The following is a 15917-nucleotide window of genomic DNA, read 5'->3' as shown; positions in this document are numbered from 1 at the left end:
TAATAGAGATGCTTTGACTGTTGTTCTGCAGTCAACAAGGCTGGTCTAATTGGTGGCCATGGCAACAAAATCAGGTCATACAGAGGTTCATACCGAGATCAAGCATATGTAGATCTTCTTGTTCAAATATACATAAAGATAAGAACCTTTAGTAGGAGTCCACAGTGTAAGGCTGAAGATGGATGCTCCCACGCATATCTAATATTACTTAGAAATGTTTACCTGTTTGTAATATTATGATGTTTTGCAGAACAGGAAGAGAAAAATCTTTCAGACGCATTGGAAAATGATAATGTTTTTAAAAAAATGTCAAAGTAAAGTGTATGCACACACATTGCTTCATAGCTGCGTGTAATTTACTCCCTGGGGTTTTCAGTGTGCCTGACTTATATTTTAGATATAATTAAGTAATCAGTGGTGTACATTGTAAAATGAATGTTTAGGCTGCTTAAGGTTGAATTTTCACAGCCGGAGCAGATGCGCAGTTATAGGTGGGCCCGGCCCCCACCTCCTAGTACAGTCATTCATTTATAGTTATTACTTGAGTTATTTACATAGTTACACAATTTCATAGAAATGAAATAGTAGCTACCTGGTTACTGTTAGATACAACTATGCAGGAACCCAGATGCTTTTCTGTTATCGCCTACTAAGTATGCATGTAAGATGTACAAGGCTTCTGTGGTTGGCTCCCAGCAACCTAACCTTGGCCCACGGGAATCAGAAATTACTGGAACTTCTTCTTTAGAACATGGAATCTTCCCTCTCCCTAAATCCTTGGATTTCCTTAATGATCAGGTGGGAATTGGAAGCCCTCTCCCACCAAAAGAACCCTTTGAAAACTTTTTAGACTTCTGTGTGGGGCCTTTTCCCCCACTTCCTCTTGTGATGGATTCAGTCACAGAGATCTCCTTGGGACTGTCACCTGATGTGCTGAAATTACCTCTGAGCCTGTTTTCTCTGCCAGCTTGGGACTTCCAGAACCCTGTATTGTTGAGCCAGGCACACAAGCCTGCTGCAACACAGACCCAGGGTCTGAACCATGCCCCCAAACCTGCAGGCTTTAGGAGGCAACTTGCTGAGCTGTTTTCAATCTCCAGCTCGAAACTCCAAATAAATCCATTTTACTTGGTATAAAGCTTATACAGGGTAAATTCATAAGTTGTCCACCCTCTATAACACTGAAAGAGAGATATGCACAGCTATTTGCTCCCCCAGGTATTAATCACTTATTCTGGGTTCATTAATAAACAAAAGTGATTTTATCAAGTATAAAAAGTAGGATTTAAGTGGTTTCAAGTAATAACAGACAGAACAAAGTAAGTCACCAAGCAAAATAAAGCAAAAATACACAAGTCTAAGCTTAATACAGTCCTTGTTAGTTCCAGCAGACATCTCAGGTTGTAAGCAGGGGCTTTCTCATGACTGGCAGCCCCCTTTTTCCTGCTCCACCCCCTTTTATAGCTTTGGCATAAGGCGGGAATCTTTTGTCTCTCTGGTTCCCCACCCGTCCTTCTAAATGAAAAAGTACCAGATTTAAGATGGATTTCATTATCCTCCATTCTTCCTGGTTGACCCACACATACACAGGAAGGCTTGAAGGTAAATAAACCATTTACAACCAAGTGTCCTAGTCAATGGGAGCCATCAAGGTTCTAAACCACCATTAATGGCCCACACTTTGCATAATTACAATAGGACCTCAGAGTTATACTTCATATTTCTAGCTTCAGATACAAGAATGATACATGCATACAAATAGGAGGAACATATTCAGTAGTTCATAACCTTTGTTATGATATGTTACAAGAGACCTTTTGCATGAAGCATATTCCAGTTACATCATATTCACACTCATAAGCATATTTCTATAGAACATATGGAGTGCAACGTCACACCTCTCTTGACATCTACTTCGATAATGCAACATCCACATGACTGGCAGCTGCTTTGGAAGCAACAAGAGTAAGCTCCAACTGCAACCATCTTTACTTAAACTTGGGTGTGGTTGAAGCCTACTACAGCAATAGAATTTCTCTAAACTCCTTCCTGAAAAGCCACAGTCCACGTGGGATGCTGTGGGATGGAACTAAACTGAAGATGGGATTGTTGAAAGGGGCAGTAATGTTGGTGGAATGGCATCTCAGCAGACATGAGTCTGCCCATGAAAAGGCTTGTAGAAATAAATATTGGAGTTGGAGCTGGTAAGGTCTCAATGGGATATCAGGAAACTTTAGGATCCCAATGGACTTCTTTTTTAAATGTCTGGTTTGACCCTGTGAAGTCTAGCAGGCTTATCCAATCCTGGTCCTATGCAGTTTTTGACTGGAATGGTTAAGCAGTTTTTTCCCCTAAACACCAAGATGTAGAGGCAACAGCATCAGGACAAACTCCATTGGTCCAGTCTGGTCCAGTGTTTGTCTAGGGTGTAGTCTGGTTTCTGGACCAGAGGTTGCACAGAACTCCAGGTGATGCTTATTCCTATTGGGAAATCACGAAAGCCTGCAAACTCAGTGTATTCCTTTTCTTCCTTGTTCAAGGATTCCAGTTTTGGCACATAAGTGTCAACAGGTGTGAACAAGAGTATGGAGGCATGAAGTGCCAATGTGTGATTATTGGCACTGAGTATGGCGTCATGCACAAGAGATGGCAATAGCCGTGTTGTGCAGTCTGCCCATCAAAACGCATTGTTGCCTGGCACCTATATATCATCCAACTTGTGAGCAGGCACCATGCCATCCGAACAGATGGTAATGAGCGTAAGGAGACAAATTACTATGTACAGTGGGTGCATTAAAGTATAGGTGTGGAGGGTGTGATTTCCAGCCAAGAACATCAAATAACTCTCTCCGTCTTGAATTACATGCCCAGAGTTAAGGGGATGGGCAACCATTTAACTGTACTCCCAGGTGGATTCATTTTCTCTCTCTCTTCCCTCTCTTCTTCCCCCCACCCCGTTTACTTCTACTTCAGCTCCCTTCAGCTGAGATTTTGGCCTAATTGAATTAAGAGGAGTATTGTTGGAAGGGATAGGGAGAAGCTTTTAAAAGTGATCTCCACCTTCTTTGGCCCTTCCACAGCCCCCCCACAGAACAGGTGAAAACAAGTTTTCAGAGCCAGCGAAGGTTTGTATAAATTTGGAGGGTGCTGAAGCCTGTTCTGTAGCATTCTGCTGCGCTCTCCTGCCTAGAGAAGGCAGCTGTGGATATAGACAATGGCACTTAAAAAAGCAACAATGGCCATGATTAAGAATTTCACTCAAATAAATTAGACCCCAAAGGAATCTCCCTTAGTATGGTTCCATCCTTACCTATCAGTAGGACTCATACACACTCATTGGGAGGACAGCACACAGTAGATGTGGAGCTGTTCACACGGAAGGTAAGGAAAGGTTTATAGTACACAGAACTGGGCATTTATACTGGCAACCCAGAAAACATTTAAACAGTGGAGCATTTAGGTTGGGAGGAAAATAAGATCCTGGAACATATTTCTTTAAGTGCAATTCTAATGAAAATTGACCCTTCCAATACCAGTGTAGAGTTCCATGCTTGTGTCTCTGTACTTTCCAGTAAATGTACTTAGTTTATTTTAAAAAGATGTGCCTTCCCCTAACTCACTGCTGCAAATTCAGCCTAGGATCTAAAAAACTCCAGCTGAGCTCCTTTTGGCTCAATCATGCCTACCACTAATTCTGCCTTAATTTAAACCTGTGAACTCCACTGTTTCCAGATTATGACCCCTCTTACACCTGCAGCTCCATTCTTTTCATGGCCAGTTTTTGTCTCACGCTTTGTTGGCTAGCTCTGGGTACAGTAATACTTTTATGTAAGTCCCTAGAACCCTGATAAATACTAGGAAAGGGACTTTTTACAAAAAGTTCCTTGGGATCTGTCTCTCCTTTGTTATATGTGGTGCTAAGCAACACTGAAAACCAGGTCTTTAATCTGGCTCTGACTGGCACTTCCTCAAACTTTGAGGATATGTCTACATTGGCACTGTAATTTCCAGCCCGGTAGGTATACCCTCACTACCTCTAACTGAGCTAGTGTGCTAAAATAGAAGTGTATCTGCGATGGCACCAGTACTGCCGCCAGCCATCCTGAGTAAGATCTTGTCTGAAATCCCAGGCACCTACTCCATACCCTTGCGCTGCTGTGGCTGTGGGTTTTTTTTTTTAAACTTGATCGACGCTAGCCCAGATATGTCTGCCCATGCTGAAAATTACACCTCCAGCTCCTGTGTAGACATACCCCAAGTGTGTTTAGATTATAGAAGAAATGAAGTTAATTTTATGTTAGTGGGGAGAGGGGGAGCAAAAAGTGAATTTTGCAAAAGAAAAGCCAGATATGCAACTGAGAAAAAGTAGATATGAATTGCTGGATTTTAGTCCAGGCAACTAGAGGGTTAAAAGGGTTGATACTGATATATATATATATATTTGAAAATGTGGAAGGGAAGAGCCTTTGTGTCTTCATAGGGAAAACCACCTGCCTCTCTTCGAGGAAGTTTCTTTCTCTACCATGTTCTCAAAGGGAAGAATAAAGTTCCCACTGTTACAGGAAATCATCCTTAAAGGACACAAGGAACTTCTTGATTCAGAATATTAACATGATAATAGATGTTTGTACAGTAAAATTATGTCCTCAATATTAAGCTTCTTGTTTTTTAGATTCAAATAGATTTTCACATAATATAATGTAACCCCTCCAGAACAAAACAAAACAAAAAAACCAATCCTGCATGCCCAATCTCTCCTCATCTTCTGTACCCGCACTGCACAGTGCTACATCTGGACCTCATATGATTAATGTAACGTGTGTAGTGCATGGCTGATGTAGTGTACCATGTGCTTCACCCTCACATGTGCTGGAGCAACATTCAGTGCACCATTTGGAGTGAGTGAGGCCTCTTTTCCACTCTCCCAGTCCTGAGGCTTGCCAGGGTTGCTCTGAACTTATAAATGGCCCCCATTGGGGAAATCCTCTTCTATCTCTTTAGGGCAGATTTGACAGGATCTGCCCCCAATGTGTTTGGAATAAAGTATCTATATATTGTAGAAGAGGAGAAAGTGTCGTCTTCTGAATAGAGGGCAGGACTGGGCATTAGGAGACTTGGGAGACTTTTGCTGTCACTGCTATAGGTGTAATCAAGAGTTGACTATAGAATTACTCCTGTTATTGGCGTAAATATGATCAGAATCAGACCCCTGGCTTCTAGGCGGTGCTCTGAAGAAAACTCTGTTTGACTTGGGGTAAGTCACTTTACACCACTTGGTCCCTCAGTTTTCTCATCTATAAAATAGGGGGGAAAACATACTTGTTTCACAAAGGTATTAAGACTTAGGGCTGTGTCTTCACTAAAATATTGAACTGTCCCTAGTTGTCCCACTGAAACCAAATTGATTTGAACACAACTGTTCAGTGCATCCATGTAGATTCATGTTCTGAACTGTAGTCGTTTTGCTGTGCATCTACACTAATAGTGGTCTCACTATTTCAGTTTCTGTAGTCCCTTGGGTAGTTTCCCAACTGTTCTTGGGCAGCTTCCAGAAGTGGGGGATGCTGGGAAAGTTTGCAAGGCAACAGGTGTACCATGAGGTGGAAGTGGGAAGGTTGTTCAAACTGTTTACGTTATTACACAGTGACCTCCAAGCGAGTCTAATGCAAATAGTGTGTGGCAGATATCTGCACAGAGTGGAAGGATGGCCTTGTGGTTAATGTGCTGGACTGGGCCTCAGGACCTCTGGGTTCAGTTCTTAGCTCTGCCACAGATTGCCTGCTTGAGCTACAGTAAATCACTTAAGCTCTCATCCCACAAATGCTTATGCACTGTGAGTAGTCCCCCATAATCCTTATTTAAGCAGCTTCAGTTCTTTGGTGAAGACAAGGGCATTGTGTACCACCAGGGATGTGTTTTGCCTCCTGTACTTGGTTAACTAGGGAACACTGAGTTGGTTAAGCAGAAATCTGAAAAGCAGATCTCTTTGTAGGCAGAAAATACAGTGGCACCATACAGGAAAGCAGTTGAAACAAATGGGAATATTCTGAATGAAATCATTGCATCGTAGACTCATTTGGAACACAGTTATGAAGGGCTGGGGGTGCAGGGTTGGGGGTATGTATGTCCACATGTATGTGCAAGGTGCAGTGAATTGGTATAGATGCAGTAAGAGCTGGAAAAAAAACCCATACACTGAGTAACTTTGGTTGTGGTTTTAACCTTCAAATGCAAATAGGCGGGAGGTACAGCAGGAGAGAAAAAAGGTAATTCTACAGTAAACATGAGTGATGGTTACAGGATAAATAATATTATTAACTTACATTTTATTACTGTGGCTGCTGTGATAAAGTAGTGCACTTTTTAGAGACATAAGACTAATAATGGCCAGGAGAAAACTACACAGTCCATCAAAGGTCTGCCTCTCTCAACTCAGGAAATACAAATCACTATAAACGGCAGCTCACCATCTTAAGCCCAATTACCTCTCTTGTGGCTGAATCTCTATATTCGCTTCATCTCTCTAAACATATCCAGCTTCCTCTTGAACTGATGTTCACAGTTTACATCTATTACTGACTTTAGCACATCCCACTTTATTCTGTGCTTTGACAGTCCTTTGTCTAAAGATATTCTGCCTGAATTCCATATACTGCATTCTACAGTTGTTCTCTCGTCAATGTCAGTCTGTGTGACCTATTGTTTTGAATGTTAGTCTTTCAAAAAGCTTATTTGGCAACAATCCATTCCTCTCCTTACAGGATCCTCTATATTTATGGAAAGCTTCTCTTTAGTCTCCTTTTTTCTAAGTTACTATATGTCAACAGTCTTTCCCTACAATACCTCCTGAAAAACTGTAGCACAGAAAAAAGGCTAAAAAATGGGGAGGAAAACAGTGTGTGAATACATGTCACACTTAATGTGTTAATAGTGTTTCTCTGTTTTAGCACAGGTATCCTCTGAGGGAAAGCTCAAGTATAATATGAAAGATGCTTTAATCCCTGTGTCCATTTATGACAGAGCAAATTATGACAATGTGGTTTAAAGCTTCTTAAATATAATGAAGAATAATTAACCACATAGGATACATTGACTTTGACAGTCCAATGCAGAATAGGACTGAGAAATCTGAAACCCATTATAATGGGATGTCTAGTGTTTGTTGATATCACTGTCTGCTGGAATGTCACACCTGCTGATGTATGTTTCCTAAATCCAAGTACTACCACAGCTAAAGGAGATTTTCTGTTTGCTCAAGAGAAAAACCTCCTCCTTTATATGAAGTTCAGGATGGCCAAAATGTGTGCTAACACTGCTATGACTATTAGTTATAAGTAATGGGCCAAATTCATTGTCAAGGTAAATGGCCAAAATTCCACTGAAGCCAGCTAAGCTACATCCATTTACACCAGCAGAGGAGTCGTCCCTCTGTCAGAGCGAGAGTCACGTGTAAACGGATCCTGATTTTCTTCCAATGTGTTCATTATTTGCAAGTATTCAATAAATAATTTAGATGAATAATTTTCCAACTATGGGCAGTTCATAAACTCTCCTCTCTGTGCATTCTTTATTTGCCGTGTGTGGTGATATTGCATTGTTTCTTCTCCCTTGCTGGATATCTGAATAGAAATTATAGAAATGTAGGACTGAAAGGGACCTCAAGAGGTCATCCAGTCCATCCCCCATGCTGAGGCAAGACCAAATATACCTAGACCCTCCCTGATAGGTGTTCATCTAACCTGTTTTTAAAAACCTCCAATGAGAGTGATTCCACAAACTCTTGGTAACATGTTCCTTCTTAACTGTCACTTATAGTTAGAAAGTTTTTCCTACTATCTAACCTAAATCTCCCTTGCTGCAACCTTACTTGATACAATAGCAAATGACACACTTCCTGTATGAAATTTTGGTTGAAAAATTTTTGTGCTAAAATTTGTGAAGCTTCTGGAATTTGCAAATATTTTCATGAGTATTGTCCAAATCCTCATGAATAATGAATAACATGATGGTGTAAGAGCCAAAGCAACTCAGTTACTGTGTGTCGTGCTCCAGCATGGTGAGTTACTAAAATGTCCAATTCTCAAGTGAAGTGGCTTGCCACAAATAGTGCTGGCGTAAGATGCTGGGCCAGAGGATGGATCCAGAGCACTGCTAGTGCTTGTGGCCTGCTATGCTTTCCTCTTTGCTCTCTTCACTTTCCTCTCTCTCTCAACCATCTTTCTTCAGTCTCTTTGGCACAGCGCAACCCTCCATTGTGGCCCATTGCTAGCTGCACCTTCCAGGTTTGTGGTATCAATACTGAAAATTTTCAAGTCCCTCTTGCAAATGTCCTTGAATCTGAGCCTAGGTCAGCCCAGTGGCCTTGGAGCATCTGCAAGTTCTTCATGAAGGAAACCCTTTGAAATGTTTCAGAGGGGTAGCCGTGTTAGTCTGTATCAGCAAAAAGAACGAGGCATCCTTGTTGCACTTTAGAGACTATCCTTCTGATGCAGATGACCAAGCCAACGCAGATGTCTTTATTTGACCGTAGTGATTAGACTTGGAAATTTTGCTTTCTCAAGTACTTTGATGTCAGGAACTTTGGTTTTCAGGCCCCTTCCTTTCAGGTGTATCCCAGGTCCAGCGGCTTGCCTTAATGCTCACCAATGGCTTCCTCGTAATAAATCAAACTACCAAGCTGTGTCAGTCCTACCCTCCCATGTAGAGGCCTTGGCAGACCACAGTCTTCTGTCAGCTGTTGGCACTATCCAAGCTTCTCCCAAGACATAGGAACTGCGCTCCTTCCCTGGTCAGTCCCCAGCTAAACTGGCTCTCTCCTTTTAACCACCTTCTCCAAGCTTGGCAGCTCTTGTGGGTGAAGTGGTGTGGGGCTAACTGAGCCCACAGCAGCTTATTATTACTTCCTGCCCCGTGTGGGTTTCCTATACCCCATCACATATATATATTATGTGACATTTTTGTGCTGCCCTCCTCCCATCTTTGTCCTCCACTGGATGGGATGTGCCTTGGCCATTCAAATGTGTCTTCATGTCACCCTCTAGTCACTGCAGCCTACTGAGGCTATACGCCCTGAATCTACTGTAGGAGAATGGACTATTACTGGTGACAGACAAGAGAAGAGATTTACACAGTGCACAGCGACATGCAAAAGCAAGTCACCACAACCCAGTGCTTACCATGTATTCCAAATCTGCCAGTAATTACACTAACCTGAAAGGTTTTTATTGTAGTGTGCCAAAAGAAAATGCATTGTAAACAGGAAATAATGGAATAATACTGTTAAGCACTATACATTTATGAACATGATCTCTCAAGGTACCGAGCACCCACAAATCCTTATGACTTTGCATTATGGAGCTCTTGATTAGCAAGATTAAACTAATCAATAGAAGAGGAGCAACATTTCACATTTTTTCAAGTATTTCAATTACATTTAAATAATAATAATTTTGTATTTGTATTAAAATTGAAGTCAATGGCTCCTTCTGGATCAGGGCCCTATAGAATCAGATGCTGTATAAACACATAGAGGCAGTAACTAACCTGAAGAGTTTACAGTATTTCTGAAGACCGAGCACAGTATGTCACAAGCATGCAGAAGGACTGAGAGTGATGAAGGGGGGGGAGCAAGGTAACAGTGATACGAAAATGTGTTTACATAGATTTGCTGCATGCATGGTGAGATGAAATCAGGTCATTTAATATAAAATAATTGATAAGATATAATAAAACAAAGATTTGATGTCAGCAATCCTTACTGGACATCTACCTAGCTATTATCAGATGGCATTTGCCCATAGGCATCATGAGAGAAGTGGGGTTTGAGGAAGGATTTTTAGAAGGACTGAGTAGGGTATGGACTAGCTCTGGGACAGCATACACAAGGAGTCACATTGAGGAAAGTGTGAAGGCACCTGTGGCACGGTGGACAAATGCGTGACTAAGGCACGCCTCACAAGTGGAGTGGAACAATTGGTACAATGGAAGTGTGGGTACGGAAGGAGGAACAGATTGTGAAACCTGTATTCACCATGAGTAGTAACTTACTCCATAAAGTGCCACACTCACTTCGGGTGTTATCCAATGTGAGTAAGAATATCACAGCCCATAATCTCACTAGGATATATTATTGGCAGAAGAACCTCCATACTATACCTGTGAGCACTGGAGTAGGGATATAAACCCAGTGCACTGGCTAAATTACAACTCAGGTAATTCCATTCTGCCTACTCTAATTAAATGCTTTCTGCAGTTTCACTTGCTCATATTCTTCACTTGCATTCTTAAACTGTTGTATAGTGTTGCTGTTTAAGAGTCCTCCTGTTCCATCTCAGAGGTGGCTGCCTTTCAATGATGGGTGAAGTGATCCCTATTTGTTTCTAACTGATCTTTGTGTGGTGTTAGAACACATAATTCATCGTTGTAATGCGCCTTGTGTTCTTGGATTAAACACCTTATTGAAGTTCAAAGTATTACTTAATTCAGGTTCTGAGGGCTTTATTATGTTTGTGTCCTTCTAAATAGTTCAGAGTACAGTGGGTAAAATATAAAGAATGATAAAAAGAATGTTGTGGTGCAGAGCCCAAGGGAAGAACTTTATCTTTTATTATTTATGAAATCAACAGTAAAATTACTGTATTTACAAAGGCAGATAAACACATTACATCCCTAATAGCCTGAGTTTCATGGAAAAATATATTGCATGTTGAGAGGTTCTCTCTTTGAAGTTATCTGATAAAATTTTTTAATTGAGATCATTTCAATATGCAAATATGGTTTGGCCATTACACAGCTTTAATGCTTCAGTTCTGAGTACATGTTACAGTCTAGAGGCTGCCGTTCTGCATGTTTCAAGGCTACACACAGAGAGCTTATCATAAGCAATTATCTTACCCAAATAAAAAATGAAAATGGAAAAGTTAAATAAATAAAAGAACATTTTGATGGAATCACAGTAATGTACTTCTTGGTTAACATTACTCGTGACTTTTGGACAGCTAGATTTGTTAATGCACTTGTCCTTTTCTTATGCATCAATCTCAGTAAATCTTCATATATTCTATAATGGTGTATACCTAGTCATACCTTTTCTGTCCAACAAATAAACCATTCAGACAACTAAAAGATAGGATCACTATAGAAATCTCTAATCTGGGCAAAGTTTCATCCTTATTTTTGGTCTGGATCTGAACTAAAACCATGGAAGAAGAAATAAAGAAGCTTAATTCACCTAAAAATCCTTATTATTTTTTGACATTGTAATGTTTAGCTTTTGCTTAGAAGTTAAGCTATACCTTTAGCATAAAATATATATAATTGTACCCACAGACTCTGGGGGAGGGAGGTAGTCACAAAGGCACTGAGGTGCCTAACTTTCATTGAAAATTAAGGGGAAGTAGGGGCTATCTGCCATTTGTGCCTTTGAAAATTGCCCCCATGGTTGTCAATCGCCTATATGCGATATGGGAATATAATTCATTACCTTCTGATTCCCAGGAAAGTCTCCTTTCACTGTCAGCAGTAGGAAAAGACAATGAACAGAAATGTAAAAAATTTACAAAGACAAAGAAGCCAAACAGCAAACATCAACAGCGAGAAATTCATTCTGTGATGAAGCTTAATATAACTCCTGTAATATTCCTAACCCAATCCTTCTACTGCTATATAGACTATAGAGGCTAATTTTAATGTCGATACATTTATTCAAAGCACAGTCTAAATAAAGGTTTAATGTCAATCACATTTACAAACACTGCCGTTTGAAATAATTAAAACAAACAAAAGAAAAATACCTGCTAGTTAATTCAACATACACACTTATTTGATATTATGCAAATCAACTAGCCCATTTTGCAATTCAACATTTTCACCTGAGGCTGTATGGTCCAGTGGAGTGGGCACTGGCTCTGGAGGCCATGGTTTTCTTCCCAGCTCTGACCTTGGTGAAGATGTTATGCCTCAGTTTCCCTATCTGTAAAACGGGGATAATGATCATTACCTTTCTTTGGAAAGTATTTTGAGAGTGATGGATGAAAAGCACAAGATAAAAGTTAAGTATTATTATTATTTACCTTGCTGTTGTAAAAGTTCAAGAACTATTGCTAAACTCACTGATGTATTTATTTGCTAAGGGTGGATGAAGTGGTTCAGAAAAATGAACGGGCCCCAGTCAGGTCTGCCCATGAATCACACCTATACCCTTTAAAAGAGCCACCCAAAGAAGTTTAGATAAGGACCCCAATTCAAGTGGTCTATTGTGCTCCAGCATCTTGAATCGTCCCTTGCAGGACAGTCTACTGATTGTCACTGCCTCTCATTTGGCTCTTTCCATATTTCTTTTCCTCCCTTCCTCAACAAACTTTTATTGAGATTCCCATTGCAATATCCCATTGCTTCCTCCCTCGGTCCATAATGCCTTGAACCTGATGACCTTCTGGACTGTTGCAAAGTTTATCTTTCCTGCTCCCCATAAGGCATTTAAAAATGGACTAGGGGGAAGGGAGGAGGTAATTTCAAGGCTGAGGAATTATTGGGGGTAACCTTGCTTACAGCTGGTGATTATGTTAAGTTGTACTGTTGAACATAGATTAAAAACACAGAACAAATAATACCCTGTGTCAGAGAACCTAGAATATAGACAAATGTTCCTTTTTAGCCTTTCTATTAATCTAAATTAATACATATTAATTCAAATGTCTGAGCAGCAATGCTATCCTTTTATTCTTCCCTTTCCCACAATGTGGTCCAGCTCTCTCTCAATGGGCTTTCCCTCCAGGGTCTGACAGTTGTTCCATGTTCTACCGACCCTATTTACATAGAGATTCTTCCACCATTGGTCTTATTCTGACCCGCCCATGACACCTTTAATGTAAACACAGCCGTGACTGTGGAAGGAATTTTCCTCCAGGGTAGATTGGCAGAGGCCCTGGAGGTTTTTCGCCTTCCTCCGCAGCATGGGGCAGGGGTCGCTAGCTGGAGGATTCTCTGAGACTTGAAGTCTTTAAATCACAGGATTTGGGGACTTCAACAGCTGAGTTAAGGGAAAGGGGGTGGGTCAGCTTTTGTGGCCTGCATCAGGCGGGAGGTCAGACTAGATGATCATAACGGTCCCTTCTGACCTTAAAGTCTATGAGTCTATGAGACTGTGTCTGGGACTTCAGATCAAGAAATGACGTAGGGTTTACTTTCATATGACTGAAGACATAAGGTCATATCCTGCCCTCTGCAGCTTGCTAGAAGGGGAGGGGAACATAGGGAATTTCTTCCCTCATCTTTTCTCCACTACCACATTCATTCAACAACAGGGTAGGATACCATCCTTAGATGTCCTGCTTTTCCTCCTATGTTGGGGATGGAGTTACATGTATCCACCCACCAGTACTCTATGACCCCAAGAAAGTGTCTGGTCTGCAAACTTGGGGTCATAGTCCAATATTGTGCTCTGCAGCATGTTTGAAAGGGGAGGATTATTTTGAAAAGAAGGAACACAAAAATGATGGAACTCACTGTCTGTTTCTACAGTAACAAAGCGGGTGAGTTAATATCTTTCAATAGACCAACTTCTATTGGTGACAGAGAAAGAATTTTGAGCTATACAAAGCTACAGAGGCATTTGTCTTAAAATCTCTCATCCTTGCATTACTTCTGGAGCAGCTTCACCGCTGGTAGGATCAATGGGGGAATAGAGGAGATGATATGGTTGGAAAAGAACCAGCACTCTACACCAGCATTCCTACAGGTAGAATTGCATTGTTGGCTTTGTACCATATGGGAGATGTTGGGGGGAAAAATCACCAGTGTGAACCAGGTCATTGAAATCAAGGCAAGCATGTATAAATTCTAGTGCTAAGAAAAAAGTTGATAATATGCGGACCAGCTTTTCAGAAGTAGAAGAGGTTGCAAAAGAGCAGTGGGAGATCAAATACATCTAGGAATCTTTCAGCCAGTCAGTTCAGATGCAGAGGTTTGTGTAGATATTGTGATTTTTCTCTGAGAAGAAAAAGTTGCTTGCTTGCTGCAGCTGCATTTCATATTAATTTTATTAAAAACTGGGAATACATTCATGCCAAAACCCCACATCTACAGCTGGTGAGAGAAGCTTCAGTGGAACCTATTTTCTGCTGGAGAATACAGTTCCATCAAAGTAAAATGTTTAGTGAAATTATGTTGATTTCACCAATATTTCATTTTGGAGAAAATCCAAGGGAAGCAATATTGTGACAAGATCAAAATGTCTTGTTTTGACATTTTTGGAATTAAACATTTGACTTTTTCATTTTGAAATGATTTTTTAAATTTTGTATGGCATTATTTATTGTAATATAAAATTTTAAAAGATCAAAATCAAAATGAAATGTTTTGATTTTGTCCAGTCTAAACATTTTGATCAATGTGAAACAAAAATTATTTTTAAAAAAAATTTACCGTCATGGAGAATTTTTATATTTTTGGATTTTTTTCTATTTCAGAGCAGAGACAAATTTTGAAATCTCAAATCCTTCATGAAACGGGATTTCTGTCATTTGCGCAGTCCTACTCATATTTCCCAAAACTCCGTTTCTAAGCTTCACAACTGGTCCCAATTTCCACAATGGATTGAACCAAAGTGATCTGGACAGCTCAGACTTTGAGAAAGTTTTGATCGGGTGATGAATTTCATTGCTTGTGCTCTTCCCTATTAAAAACGTGATTGTAGGTGCAAGCTTTAGGAAAAGCTGGTAGCTTGCTGAGAACAGTACACAGTTAGTAAAATGCTGAGGAAGGAAGGACATAACTTTATTGGAGCTTAGATTAGAGATTGGTCGGAACTGAAATATCCCATACCTAGCACAGAGACCTGCAAAAATTTAAGTCAGGTCAGAGAGAAGAGTGTAATGGTGAGGGAATGGAGAAATGGATAAAGAAGGTCAGAGAATGGGATCTGAGAGAGGAGACTGTGAGAGGGACAGAAAATAGACTTGAGAGGAAAATGGTAGCAGAGTGAAAGAAGAAAAGAAATAAGGAGAGAGGAGGGGAAAGAAAAAGGAGTGGGAAATAAACGGAAAAAGTATACAGTGCAGAGAGTAGCAAAGAAGAGACAGAAGGAAAAGCTGCAGGGAAGAATATTTATTAGAGAAAAAAATCCCAGTTTGCTGAAATATTGCTGGCGTGGATGATTTTTATTTTATACCCTGCTGCCGAGGTTCTGGTGATTCTTAGGCTGAAGGTATATGACATTGGTGGATAACATACGGGAACCTTCTGTGCTCTTCTGAAGAGCTTCTAGTGTCCCTGACAACTTATTCTAATTGCTCAAGTTCAAACACTTCAGATGTTCAGTGTGGCTGAGAGCACTTTATAATAGGTTGATGCAGTAAAGCCTTCTCTCTATAGTATCCATGCACTTGCTGTTTTTTCGCAAATGCCAAGGGGTGTCTTTTGTATTGCATGTTGACAGCTTATCTTATTTGGTCCAAGAAGAGGGGCAATACTATAAATACGTTCAGTTCAGAAACATTATTAGGCCTGGGGGAATTGGTTTGAGAAAATAAAAATTACCTCAGAACTCAGTCTGTTGATTTTAAATTGGCCTCCGAGTGTTTTTTGTCTAGGCTAAGAAATGTTTGGCTAAGCACTTCATTCTATCCACCAAGCATGTCTTCACCCTTTTTCAAAACCCATCTCTTGCAGATCAGCTGCTGTCTTCAGTTCCAGTGAGTAGTAAGAAATGTATTCTGGGGCTTTGAACCTCCAGAAACCCACCAGATTACATGGGACTTAAAGGAGCAACCTGGAAATGACAAGCATAGTGAGTACCTGACCCCCAGTGGAATATCATCAGAGGGTGTATTGGGAGGTGCTGGTTCAGGAAGTCCGCTTGGGAGTGACAGGGCTCTTGGGAATAAAGATGAGAATTTGAGCTGAGAAGCCTTTTGGTG

This window comes from Malaclemys terrapin, chromosome 3, assembly GCF_027887155.1.
Source record: "Malaclemys terrapin pileata isolate rMalTer1 chromosome 3, rMalTer1.hap1, whole genome shotgun sequence".
Classification (NCBI taxonomy): Eukaryota; Metazoa; Chordata; order Testudines; family Emydidae; genus Malaclemys; species Malaclemys terrapin.
The sequence above is the reverse complement of the archived record's forward strand: the minus strand, read 5'-3'. Positions refer to the sequence as shown.